The 14,151-nt window shown below is 42.6% G+C and overlaps 1 pseudogene; it reads left to right on the top strand.

The window, feature by feature from the left end:
* The first annotated feature begins 3,221 nt into the window (after positions 1-3,221).
* Positions 3,222-4,011, top strand: LOC112550738 (annotated as a pseudogene).
* Positions 4,012-14,151: the final 10,140 nt, after the last annotated feature.

Genomic DNA, 14,151 nt, shown 5'->3' with positions numbered 1-14,151 from the left:
AATGGGGCTCACATTTGTCCTAAGTACTTATCTGCTAGGTAGCATCAGGATACAAGTAGTTCGAAGCATACCCAGAAGCAAATAGGTAGTCATCTAGAGAGCTTTACTGGTGAAAAGTTAGGAAAAGTTAGGACATGGATAGATGACAGCTGAGTGGGGTTTTGACAATCTACATTTTGCCAGATTGTCAAAACCATTTTAGATGCCTTTTTGTAGGAGGTGCACTGCCACGCTCAGGGGATGCACGTGCACCTGCATGCACTCCCTACATGTCACCCCTGTGCCAGTACATTCTAGGGTTGTCTGTGCTGGCCACTCTGAAGCACACTGGAAACAGAGGTGTTGAGAGTGGCCACCAAGTGGCACCCTAGAGCAGATGTGGACAACCTGCAACATGTGTGCCACAAATGACATGAGCAGCCTCTGCATGTGACACACAGCAGACCAGGGAAGGGACAAGCATCACAGTGCCTGATAGAGCAGGGAGCCACAAGCAGAGCAGCAGATTGAGTAGGGAGCATAGGGCAGGAAGCAGAACAATAGAGTGGGCAGGAGAAGGGCACTGGAGTGGTACATGGGGAGGGTGCAGGGCTAATTTGTGGCCTGCTTGTTGAAAAGGTTGGCCCCCACTGCTTTAGAGCAGCTCTTTCAGTGTATTTTCTGGTTTGGAGTGTGCATGCAGGAACAGGTGAGTGAGGCATAGTAGGGGCAGTTTCAGCTGGCATACTCCATTGTGGTTCTAGCCATGATTACGTCACAAGCCACATCCTGATCTCAATTTTTTCCAAGACCAGAAAGTTGAGAATCACCATTCCAATACAATCATGAATGAAAGCTCAGAATTTGAACCAAACCCTTCCAGAGTTTGTGTATTTGGGTCCAGGGCTTCAGTTCAATTACAGTCTCTGTTAGAAGCATAACAAAGCTCTGGCCTATGATATATAAAAATGTTCAGCCTCGTCCTCCAATACAGCAGAACCTGTCCTCTTATACTCATGTGCCTAAGCTTTCTTTTCAAATTAGCTGCTCGTCAACTCAATTGCTAAACAAACATGAAGCAGCTGTAGCTCTCAAACTATGATTAGTATTAAACCCTTCAAATCCAGCCCAGCTTAGAAAGCCTCCCTACAGTTATAATCAACTGATTAACTCCAACTGGTTCACTACTAAAGCTAATCTATTAATTTAACAATCAGAAAAAGCTTCAAATAAAGTACTTCCCATCAGAGGAATCCAAATAATAAAATCAAGTAAAATATCAAAAGATGTTTTACACTGCAGTGTTTGACAAAGGATAAGTAACTTAAAGTTTTAAATCACAGAGGTTTTCTTTGACTTAGAGCACTAAAACTGAGGATTATTTTATTGATTCAACACTCATTGCTTTCCCTTTGCAAAATGCTAGAGGACCTAATAATGTTGTTGTTAGTCTTCTGAGGGAGGTAACAAAGAAGATTCTAGGAACCACAAACCAATCAGCCAACTATCTGTTGTTTATAATATCAACAACAAAGTACTGAACAATTGACTTAGAGAAAAGCTGGTTTCCAACAGCGCTAAAGAATAGGTTTTCGATCTGAACTTTCTACAACACATACCACCTCTGCACAATCAATGAACTATAGGAAAAGACAAATGACTATAACCCAGGGGTATCCGTTATCCTGTTAAGTTACCATGTGATCCATAAAATATTATGGAGCAAGAATATTTGATGCAGGAAATGTACATCATAGTCTTCAGTATGAACCACCAAAAACTTCAGGAACACTTATTTGCCTTTATAGTTTTTCTTTAAGTAAAATAAGATAAGAGACTAGGCAGAGACTCCTTCTCTGCTGCCATTTATACTTATTAAATATATGTAATATTAGGTTCATCAGTTATTTTAGTGCCCATCAGTGTTATCCTAGCATGCTACATTTTGTCAAAAATCCGTGTGAATGTTGTTGGTAAAATTCCATAAGGCTAAATCCCTTCTGCCTATGTAATAATAAATAGCCTAGCTAAATTATCTACCTGCTTAGCTTCTTACCTTACCTACAGCCCTTCACTGTAGTACCTTACCACCTCTGATTTCTACCTCCCAAATCTTTCCCTCCATCTTGTGTGACCTACAAAAGACCTTACTGAACTACAGTTGTAGTCTTCCGGGCTTTGGTAACAGTGTCCCAAATAGGACTAAGAAATGTGAGGCAATGACCAAGCTTTCCTTGTAGATGAATAGAAGCTGCACCCCATAAATTCTGCATGTCAGAAAACACTACCAGTTTTACCCTTAGGATTGTACAACGACCAGTCGCTTTAGGTTGCATAATGCTCCAGTTGATCCCACTGTGGTTTTCTCCTTCATGACTTAAATGACATTGTGGCCTGACATAATGTAGCCTCATGATTCCATTACACTGAAAGGATTACTTTTACCTTGCCCACAGTAAGTGTAGGATTCTCAGGACCAGGGTTTTCAAGATTCCTTCAGCAAAATACAACTTAAATGGAAATACTTTTCACTGAAAGAAGCCACTGAAGTACTCCCGTGCCTGTTGTGACTTTAAAAGACATGCCCCCTCCTTTAGAATAGTTCTATTCTCTTCTCAAGATGATAATGTGAGAAGATCAGCAGTTTCAACTCCCAATAATTTGCCTGCCATTATAGAACATAGAGCAATAAAGAGTGTGTTGTTGCCAATATTCAAAGATCGTTAGTGAGGGTCCCAAACTCATGAGACTGGGTTAAAAATCATAATGTGTCAAAATAATAATACACTTGGTTTTCTTTTTATTTACTTCCTGACTTTAAAACAATTAGAAGTCAAGATTTCCAACTTTGTTTCATAACCATGAGGGCTAGAAACTTCCTTTTTCAGTGGAAGTTGCAATTTTCATGCAATCAGTTCACCTGAGGAGCCCAAACTTTCAAAACACCAGATAGCTTGACAATTGAAATAAAAATGTGAGTTGGCAATACCAAGTCCTGTATTCTAAAATAGGTTCTATATGCTATATTCAATATTCGGTTTTATATGTTACTAGTAAAAAGAAAGCATGGTCTTTCCATTACAGTACAAACTCTGGGACTCAGAGAGCTACATTCAATTCCTTGCTTTACTATAAACACCTTGCATAATCTTGGGCAAGTCACATATTCTCTCTGTGCCTTGGGTCACAACCAGAAAAATGAGACTAATAATAGTTTCTTATGTTATGTTCTGAGGATAAATATGTCCCAGGGGAGCTGGGACACCGAAGGAACCTCGGGGCAGCAAGGAGTCATACTTACCTCCCGCAGCAAGGAGTCATACTTACCTCCCGCAGAGCTGGAAGAGTTGGGGGAGGCGCGTACGCTGAGGACGCCGGCACAGGTGATCAGCCGGGCGTTTATCCGGCTGCGGCAGAGCAGCGGGGGCGGAGGACGCCTCCCGGAAGAAACAAAAAGCGGCCCAGCTGAGGTAGCGGGGCGGCTGATGAGGAGAGTCGAGGGGAGTGAGCTCCTGCGGGGAGCAGATCAGCCACCGCACCCAGCTGCAGCGAGTGCAAGGGGCAGAGCCAGAGCGGGCTCCGAGAAAGCCGGCAGCACAACTGGCAGCCATGCTGGCAGTAGAACTGGCTCCGACGCTGTCGGCAGAACCGGTGAAGAAGCCGGCTGCGTTATAGGCGACAGAGCCAGTGGAGGGGGCGGGCGACAGAGCCGTGGGAGGAGCCGGCGGCATCGAGAGCAGCAGAGCCGGGGGTGAAATTGACTACGCTGCAAGCAGCAGAGCCGGTGGAGGAACCAGCAGCGTCTGGAGTCGCAGAGCCAGGGAGGGAACTGGCCACGGAGCCGGAGAGAAACCCGGTGGCATCCTGAGCAGCAGAGCCGGTGGAGGAGCCGGCTGCACTGTGGTCAGAAGGGCCAGTGAGGGAGCCGGCCGCATTTCAGGCAGCAGAGCCGGGGAAGGAACCAGCAGCCAGAGTAAAGAAGGAGCTGAGGCGGAAGGTCTGGGCTGGCAACCCCGGCAGACGGCCCATTGAGCCGAGGACCTTTACGGATGCCCGGCAGGTTGGGGGGAAGACAGCGGCAGGGCCAGGGCACCATGGGAACCCAAAAGAGGCAGAGAGCTCCAGGTGGTGAGTGGCCGGGGTGTAGGGGAGGACGGAGCCGCAAGACTACCCGCCGGGGACCACGCCAACTCTGGTGGCTACCCCAAGGAAGGACCCCCCACTGAAGTTACATTCAAAATCGTGGCAGGTGCGTTCAGGGGTCCTCCTGACTTCACCAGGGGTAGCCTCCGGGGTCCACCCGTAAGCCCGGGGCCCGCAAGATCTAGGGCTCGGGTGAAGGCGGCGTGGGAACACCTACTAGAGCGGAGACGGGTACAAAATACATTAAAGATCATGAGGTATTTAGATACTATGGTACTGGGGGCATGACAGTATTTTAGGACCCATCTATACATTACACTTAAGACATGATTACCCAGTTCATTACATCTTAAGTTGTGACCCTGCCACATATTTAATCAATTAATGACCCAATGAAACAAGGTGTAAGTAGAGGTCTACCCAACTCAAGGAGGCAGCCAGCCAATTTCACGGGCACATCACAGGGCCAGCTGCCATTTCTGAGTGCTTATAATGGTCAGGGCCCCTCTACATCTCTGGTTGACAGGCCCTGGTGGCCCCACCCCTTACTCCTGATTGGCTGTGGAGGCTATCTGTCATACAGCCCCACCCCTTGCTTGCAAGAGCTCTGTCATGAAGCCCTGCCCCTCACCTCTGACTAGTGGAGGCATGGCAGAAGGCGCAATTGTGTGAATCGTGCATCTGATCCTATCATGCCTTTACCTGAATGTCTGGAGGGGCCCTTAGATCCTGACTGAAGAACACTCATCAACAACCAAAAGCAAAACTAAGTTACCAAAGCATTTTGTAAGAGAAATAATGTTGAGAAATAATGCTGTGGTGTTCTCTGGGTTACTGCATCCCTCAAGTTCTTTTTGCCAAATAAATTTTGTTTCAATTGTTCAGCCTAAAGGTTGCAAATATCTTATTAGTAAGAAGTGGTTAGTAAGAAGTGAGGCAAAGAACACTGTTTTATTAAACAGGCCGAGAGGCCACAAGTTTTGTTTTTTTATTGTTTTCTGAACAAAGGCAAAAAACACTTCTCCAGGTTTTTATGAGTATACTGATGTAGTTCCATACTATATAGATATTGTTCCATATCTTACATTAACGTGAGACTTGGGACACCAGTGCCTGCTTTTGTTCCTCTTTGATTCTGTTGATCCTAGAGACTCTAAGTCAAGAAGTTTGATACCCAGGTTTGCTAGATTTATGATAGAGGGAATTAAACAAAAAGTAAATCTATATATTGACAACGTTAAGATAAACCAATTGTACTGGCTTATCTTTTTTACTCCTATCATTGGTTCAAACGTAACCATCCAGATAGCTACTAAATGGAAAATTGATGTGATAGTTTTTAATGAGACCCACAAAAATCAAAAGGAGTTAAATGACTGAATATCTTTAAAAATCTAGCCCTTACCGTAGAAGAAACTGGTACCAATTTACATCCTTGCCACATGCATCTTAATGAGACCAGAAACTGAACGGACCTGGAGAATAAACAGCTAGCAACATTATCTTCAAACCAGGAAGTTTGGTTTGTCGATGTTATGCCTGTTCTATGAATAAAACCTACAGGGCTTTCTCTCACCTTTACACATACTAAATTCACATAAAACAATTTTTTACAAGTTGTTAAAAATTCAAGAATTTCACTCCCACTGGAGTAAAGAAAAAACTGTGTTTTAGGGGGGACAGTATCTGGACTCAAGACAAATTACAGAGAATTGGAAGCTATGGAGGAGAAGATAGAGGAAAGTCATTTAGAACAGCTCTTCAAATTCAAATGGGCAATGAAAACAATCAAATGCCTAGCGGGTGAAACATTCTCGTCCAGTTAGAAAAAACAGCATAAATAAATTATACAGCATTCCTGCGGGACAGCAAACATAATTTAGGAAGAAGCAGCACATGGTTTTATGGCTTGGGAGGGGAGCAGCCGTGAAAATGAACATCCTGCCAAGGATTCATTTTCTTTTTGAGCTCTGCCAATTCATGTGTCCAGGGAAACTATAAATGACATCCAGTATTGTCCCATAAGATTTGGTGTGAGGGGGAAAAAACTGCTAACAGTAAATTGTCATATGGTATTTAGGAAAAAGAGGGTATGGAAACCTATTTAACACTGAAAAATATTATAGGGCTACACAGCTAAGCACTTTTTCTAGAAACAGTTCTTATAGAATAAAGCCTATACCATCCTATTTCTGATGGTTTTGTGCAAAAAACAAGTCCAGGACACAAAGGAAGCAACTGCACAAAAACTGAAGAAGTAGTTGAGAGTTTTAGGAATACCCAGGCTATTCATTTATTTAGGGCCCAAGTATTGGAGTCGTGAGTGCAAGCATGGCAATATTCCCCATTTTTTTCAAACCCCAATAAGGAATCCTAAGAAAAGTAGTCAACTATAAACTACCTTATGCCCTCACAAAAAGGATGACTGCAAAGGCTGGCAGTCTCTTTGAAAGCTAGGGCAAGTCTGACTGTTTTTACTTCCAATTGCCAGAGAAAGTGCTTATGAGGAAGAAACCTTTTTAGGCCATTCACCCTGATACAATAAAGGGAAATCCTCAATAGAACTGTTTTGAGAACCTGCACATATATTGGCAACCATCAATCCTCCTGGATCATGGTGTATGCATGAGGGCCACTCAGACCTTCAATGCATACACCTGGGCAGGAATTTCTGGAGGAGCAGAGGCTGCCCAGACCTTCCATCCTCCTTTTAGTGCACACAAATAGAATCCAAAGACCAGACTGAGTCCAGATGTTTGGTGCCTCCGTGGCTGTAGTTGCATAAGTGTCTGGGAACCAAACCCAGGTCTCCTGTATAGTAAACAAGGATTCTACCACTGAACCACATGGGGCTCTACACATATATTAATCTTCAGTATAGGCTAAAAAGACAATATGATGCAACAACATGAAATTCCATCAATAAGTTCACACCAAAATTGTATATAAAAGTGCTTAAAAATTGGATATTGCCTCATTTTCTTAACTCATGATTGCATTTCTCCCCAGATGAGAAACAAGCAGATTTATTACTGTTCAATACACTGGGCAGGTTACCTACCCAACAAGTAAAATTAGACTTACTAAAGAAAATGCAGCAGCACATCTGATGAAAAAATATTTCTGTCTTCAAGTATCTTGAAGTCAAATAGTCTGTAAGATTGCTGAAAAAAGACTTTGAAGGAAATACTATTACCACAGCTGGTCTATGTGGTTAAGTTTTGAAATTATCAGCTTGAAAACAGTATCCAAATGTGAGAAAGTATGGAAAATGTAATGTCACACTTTTTAATCATTCAATTAAACCAAGAGAAAAGGGATGAAATGTATGAGCTTTCTCACGTCTTACATTTTCCAGCTGAAAAAAAGAAAGGGACTCAAATAAAGACATGTTTTTTGCTAAAATGAAACAAAAATACGTTAGTTAAAATGAAAGTTTTAATTTCGTTCCAAAATTCCCTGAGGGAAATCAAAACTTTTTAACCAAATAATTGCATAATGATTTTTCCCTTAAGAATTCCATGGGGGGAAAATATACTTTGTGGGGATTTTTGTGTGCAATCAGCTCTAGTTATCACAAGGACAAAAACACGTATTACATCTATTAACGGTCTCAAAGGGTAGAGTCACACATTCAACTTAATACTTGCTAAGTGCAATTAAAATGCAAGCAGATGAATATTCAAGCAGTTTAGCACATCTTAAGCATCCTCATGACATTGTAAAGTTGTTTCCTTTCAGGCAAGAGTTATCTCCTAAACACATATTAACTTGAGTAGATCATTACATTCCAAGCTGACCCCCCTGGGTTCCCTGCCAGCATACTGCTCAACAGGATGTGGTCCCAGGCCCACATGTAAATGCAGTGCCTAAGACCAATAAAATCTGGTGCAAACTGCACTGGAGTTTATTCAGTCAACTTAGTTGAATGTGTAGATGCGCACAATGATTTGTAACTGTTGCAAGTGAACATGTGACACCACCCTAAGAAACAAGAAGAGAGGTGCTTATATATGAAAAATAGGAAAAGTTAGTGGGACAAGGAACCAAAGCATCTGAAAAAGAACAGACATAACTGCATTTAGGAAGATGATAGGAAATCACAGAAGCAGCTCACAGGCAAATGTTTGGGGGCCAAAACAACCATGGAAAAGTTTCTGAGCTGCTTTTCTTTCCTTCACTGCAACAGTTCTGTGCAAATAACACTAGGTAAAGAAAAATCCCGCCGCTCAAATACTTCCCAAAATACTATGCCTTACAAAGGGATGCTTCTTCTAAGCACCCCTGTTCAGTTGGCAAGTTTCCTCCCTCCAGCTAACAGAGCTCTGCCTTTAACAGTCATCACTGAAACTATATGATAAAAATCTGTCAAACAATATACTAGCTATCACCTTTCTACCTCAAAGCCTTACATAAGTTCCAATATGCTAAATGTTATAGTCTACATTGACTGAAGCTGTAAAAATGCCTGTTTGGTACTGTTTATTTGTTCAGGCTAAAATCTGGAAAGATACTACTTCATAATGCAATGCCTACAATATACAAACGTTATTACAAATATATTTTCAGGGTACCATTATTCAAATTACTTTATTTTTACATCCAGATATCTTAAGTTTTATCACTGTGTCCTGGCAATACATCAGCACGGTCACACAAGTGTTTCTGAATGTTGCGACTAAGAATTGCACAATATTAGTATCATTATTTTGTCCTACAAATATTAAGAAGGGGCATCCCTCACTTCAGTTCAGATCAGACCGTCCTTCAACAAAATATTACCAACCAAAACATAGACACTTCACACAATCTACCTTTTATGCAGTTTATAATATGTTATCAGTTCAGATATTCCAAGAGGACCACCCATAGCTGTAAAAAAAAAAATCTTTAACTAACTCCACTATTAACAGAGATGATTCACCATCATAGTTTCTCTGAGGTTGGGGATTCAACCTCAGTTGGTTGGGGATTCAACCTTCAGTTGGTTGGAGTAACTCTGTTGCTCAGTTGGCGCATTATCTAACACATAAATATCAGGGATAGCAGGCCCAGATACCAGAGGTCAGGAATCTCTAGTAAATGTGCCTAGAACACTTGGAAATATCCATGTAAGCACAGCCTCAACTCCTCACTTTCATAAATCCAAAATATCCAAAAAACACATTATCCATGAGTTTTCTCTTGTAACTTGAATAATGAAGATACATATTTCCCAACTGGTACCTCAGGAAAGAGACCCCATCTGCCTAAGAGACAGTGTGTGATTTCACTATTCAGACATCTGAAAGAAAATGCACATACCACAAATTCAAAACAGACAAGCAAATCTAGCTATACAAAAAGGTGATTTGTTTTCTACATTTCAAACACGAAGGCTTCATTTATTTCCATTACTATAAAGAAAATGAACCATTACACTGTTTTAAACAATCATAGCTAGCACATTTTAGAAATGTTTTAATTTCAAAAATACTAACTGGCAAATTGAGTGTAAATAGCTTTTCTAAACTGCTACCATTTGAGAGAGAGTTTCTGATTGATAGTGTGGCTTTGCCCAGAGGGAGAAGATTTCACTGTCTTTTATGTATAATGTAATGATGTCTTTTTGCTGTTAGTGTCACTGAAATGAAAAAACAATACTTTAAAATAAGTAATTATTGTAAATAAAATTACACCCATTAAGAAGAAGACAACTTAAGTCTTGCAGTACAGGAGCTGGTAAAAATTCCAAACTACATTTTTTTAACATTAGCAATGTATAGTCTCTGCATCCTCTTCAATTATAATAGGAAAAATGAAATACAAGAATGAAATTTAAGAAAGATAAATATGGTTCACTCCATCCCACATGTTTAATTTTACACACAGTGAGACATTTTATTGAAGTCACTTGGGACTAGTCAGAGTGCATAAAGCCAAGCACATTTATATGTCTTTACAGAATCAGGACCTATATTATTAACAAACTATAATAAAAATATATTGTTTCAATCTTGGTCATTTTCACTTATTTTTATGGCTATAGCAACCTCTGGTGGACAAGCAGTAGAATGTAAAAGGCAGACATTTCAGTCATACCTATATAACAAACTACTGCAATCTGTTATTGCTTCCTTTTATTTAAACAATATTAACCAAACATACCAGCTGTTTCATTAGCATGGTTTTTGACAAATCTACAGCTCTGCAGTAGACTTACATTGTATATAAATATGTAGGTATGTGTACATCACAATATAATATAACACTTTATGTTCTTAATCAGAAATAGCTAGACATCTTTGTTCCACTGTATTAAAAATAACATATGTAATATTCATAGATGAAATTCTATTAGGATATTAGGAATGCTAAGGTTGCGAAGTCAAACATTTAAGATAAGAAATGTCAGAATTAAGGTTACCTGTGATGGAAAGTAAGTACAGTTAAGATTATCAACTTCAACAAGAATCCCCTGCAAACAGCTTCCTGCAAAATCATGCCTAAAAATATAAAATGAAAAGTTGGGATAAGGGATGCAGCACAGAAACAGTGTGATCAGGATGATGGCAGGCACACATCTTTAGCTCCACTATTTTCTTGTGTAAAATTTCCCATATAAATGCCCTTGCTGAATGCAATATTCCCTTTATTATAACTTTTGCCTTGCAGGCATATATATTCTGAACTGGAAAAGGGGTTAAACAGCATAATGCTCATACACATTAGTTGCAATTGGTTTGATGCTGAGTTTAGCTTGAAATAATGTCCAAAGAACAAAGCGTGTGAGCACCTACTGCACACACTGCAAAAAATAAGAACCTGGAGCAAAATGTCACTTTTGGAAATAAGTCATTGCATCTCCTATGCTCCCCACCCCAAAAAATGCCAAAGCCGAAGGAGTCATCTTAAAGACTATTTTAGTTCTAAATATCATTCCATGTGACAGGTGGGGAGCGGGTAAGATCCCAGGGTTCCACGAAAAGATCACAAGGAAAAGTATAGAAAAGTATGGAAAAGTATGCAAAAGTATAGAAAAATGTCTAGACAGTAGAGATAGATGAACATATGGAAAACAATGCATGTGAGAGTTTGAGGTTGAAAGCAATCGGTGTACATCCAGTAACTGGACTAGGCAGTATTGTATTTCAACTCAGGGCACACCAGTGGCAGCTGGTCAACATGAGGCGTTCAGGCACCGCCCCACCAGTTTCAAAATGACATGATCAACTGTGACAGCTAAAAATTATGTCTGTGTGATAAAGGTGCTTGCTGAAGGCTCTATGAAGATTAGACCAAGTGCTTTTCTGTCATTTGTTTAGATATTAAGCGATATGTTGTTGCTAAGAGCCTAATTAAAGTTTAAGATATAGTAAGGCCTTGTATAAAGTAAGGCCTAGTAAATTTAGCAAAGCTTTGGAGTAGTAAGGCCCTGTGGCATAGTTAAAATTAACCTTATCAAAAGAATGCAAGGCTTGTATTGCTATTGGTCAGTCTAAGGACAGTTGAAGTAAAAAGAATCTGAATGGCTGTAAGTTATCAGCACAGCTCAGAAATTATAAATTGGCTGGCACATCCGGAAATCATTTAGAAGGAAGATGTAGCTCTGTAAAAGAAGTACTGATTTAAGATTAGCAGCTGGCCTGGATCAGTGGGCTGGTGGACCTCAAGGAGCCCAAGGACTGAATACCAAGTTCCTTCCCGGTACCCCTTGGACAGTGCTGATTGGGGACGTCTGACTTTCCTGAGCTTTACAGAAGAGAAATTTGTTGTACATCAGGCATCAGAGCAGACTGCCAATAAGTTGCTGACACAAATTATTATTGTCTGTCTGTTGTTTTGTTATCTGTGTGTAGTCATGTTTTTGTTAAGTCAATAAATCTTTCTTACCTTTCTACCCCCAGCCACACACTCAATCCCAAACCCTCCACAAGCAGCTGGGACATAAATTGGCATCACGAACAGGATTGAGAGACTCTGGTCCGGAAAGAAAGGTCAGAATGGAGGGAGTTGCATGGGCCCCATTGGTGGCTTTGCTTAAGGAAGTGACAGGGATAGAGAATCCCAGGTGGGATAAGGATAGGTTGAGACCTGCCTGGAGTGACCCGGGAACTGTACCCAATCATTGGGCTAGGTTTGCTACTGCTGCCCCAGAAGGGGTGCCTGTCATGGCTGCTGGCCATATGCCTGTGGTTAGGGGCCAAAGAGAATGCCCAGCTCTGGGAAAAGGTCACCCAGCTGAGTAAAGAGTTAGAAGACATGAGAGATTCCAACAGTGTGGCATGCGAGGCTGTGCGAGCTGCTCAGAGCTGCTTAGAAACATTAGAATGGAGGGAAGGAAAAATTATGATCACGCGCATGGCCACTTCCCTCCAGAAGAGGGCACAGTTGGCACAGGCTGTGGAGTCATCCTTCCACAAGGTGTGGCAGTGTCTGTATGGAGAGAAACTGGAAGTTGAGCTCTGGGAAAATCAAGGGGAGGAGATTGATGGAGAGAAGGAGATTGATGATGAGAGTGGTGCTGAACCACCCCCATATGTCCCTGCCCAGAGGGAGGAACCTAGCCAGGTCTTCCCCGTGGTGGTAACCCATTCAAGGCTGCAAGGAAGAAATCCACAAATAGAGCTGCATTCATTTACCCATGTGGAGATTAGAGATATACAAGAACAGCATAAGTCCAAGCCAGGATAGCCAGTAATAGACTGGCTAGTTCAAATGTATAGTGAAGGGGCATCTGCAATTTCAGTGAGTAGGGCTGAAGCCACACAAATCGTTCTGTGCCCTGAGCTCTCGTTAAATCAGTTTGCAGGAGGTGATGAAAATGTTACTTTGTTTTCTGCTGAGTGCAGGTGACCGCTGCCAGTTATGGTAATATGGAAGAAGAGCTTAACCCTGCCCCTTGGGTGTGGGCCAATTTAGAGGAGGCTGTCTGCTGCTTGTATCAATTAGCACTAACTGAAATCATTCATGCAGCAGTTTCGACTCGCACGCCAGATGCAGAAGTTGTGACAGCACCGTTGTGGAGGAGGTGTTGCCGACGAGCATCAACAGAGTGCACCTCATCCCTGTTGGCCTTGGAGCCAGAGGCAGTGAATCACCTGGTAAGAGATGCAATCTGGTGATTAGTGCAGCTTTTACCCATTTTACAGAAGCCACGGCTGGCTAAGCCAATGAAACCCGCCAAGGCCATAGCAGTGGCCTCACCAAAAGACAAACCCCCTGACCCCACCGAATTGTTGGAAAAGGCCGAGGAAGGCCAGCCTAAGACTCCACGAGCAAAAATGTGGAAAGACTTGTTAGCTGCCTGTTTCAATAAGGTGCAAATTGATGGATTGCCCATCAATGTTTTGCAAGACCTGTGGGCTAAACACTGCAGTGAAAAAGCAAGCCCAAAAGCAGAGTCGTCTGCACCACCAGCAGGGACACCAGAGGGATTCTCTGCCCTGAGGGCAGAACTGACGACATTTTCCCAGGCATATGCGGGGCCACCAGCCTTTACCCCCCTGATCACATGGCCTACGGCAGGCTTGTCCAACATACGGCCCATGGGCTGCCATGCGGCCCACCAAGGCATTTTCTGTGGCCCACGGTGCTACAACAAGAAATTAAAGTAAACACGGTTTACTTTCGTTCCCACCCCTTGTCCCTTCCCCAGCCCCTCAGCAGCTTCCTAATGGCTGCTGAAGGGCGGGGGAAGGGACAAGGTTCCCACATGCATCGCATCAGCTTGACATTGCCGACGCAGTGCATGTGGGAAGAGGAGTAGCCATGTGCCTCTCAGGACAGGATGAGCCCAGGCGGAGCAGCTGGGGCTCAGCTGCACTTTCCCCCTACCTGCGCTGGTCAGTCCCGAGCAGCACATGGCTCCACCACCGCCTCTGCTGGCTGGTGCCGACCTGGGCGGGTCTGTCCCATCCGGAGCAGCATGCAGCTGAAGCTGCATTCCCACGTGCTGCTGGGGATGGGAGGAGGCCAGCCAGGTCAGCACCGGCCAGCAGAAGTGGAAGTGGAGCCCTGGGCTGCTCGGGGCTGACCAAGGTAGGGAGG

Source organism: Alligator sinensis, unplaced genomic scaffold (assembly GCF_000455745.1).
Source record: "Alligator sinensis unplaced genomic scaffold, ASM45574v1 scaffold528_1, whole genome shotgun sequence".
Taxonomy (NCBI): Eukaryota; Metazoa; Chordata; order Crocodylia; family Alligatoridae; genus Alligator; species Alligator sinensis.
Note: the sequence above shows the minus strand (reverse complement) of the source record. Positions and strands in the feature narration are given on the sequence as shown.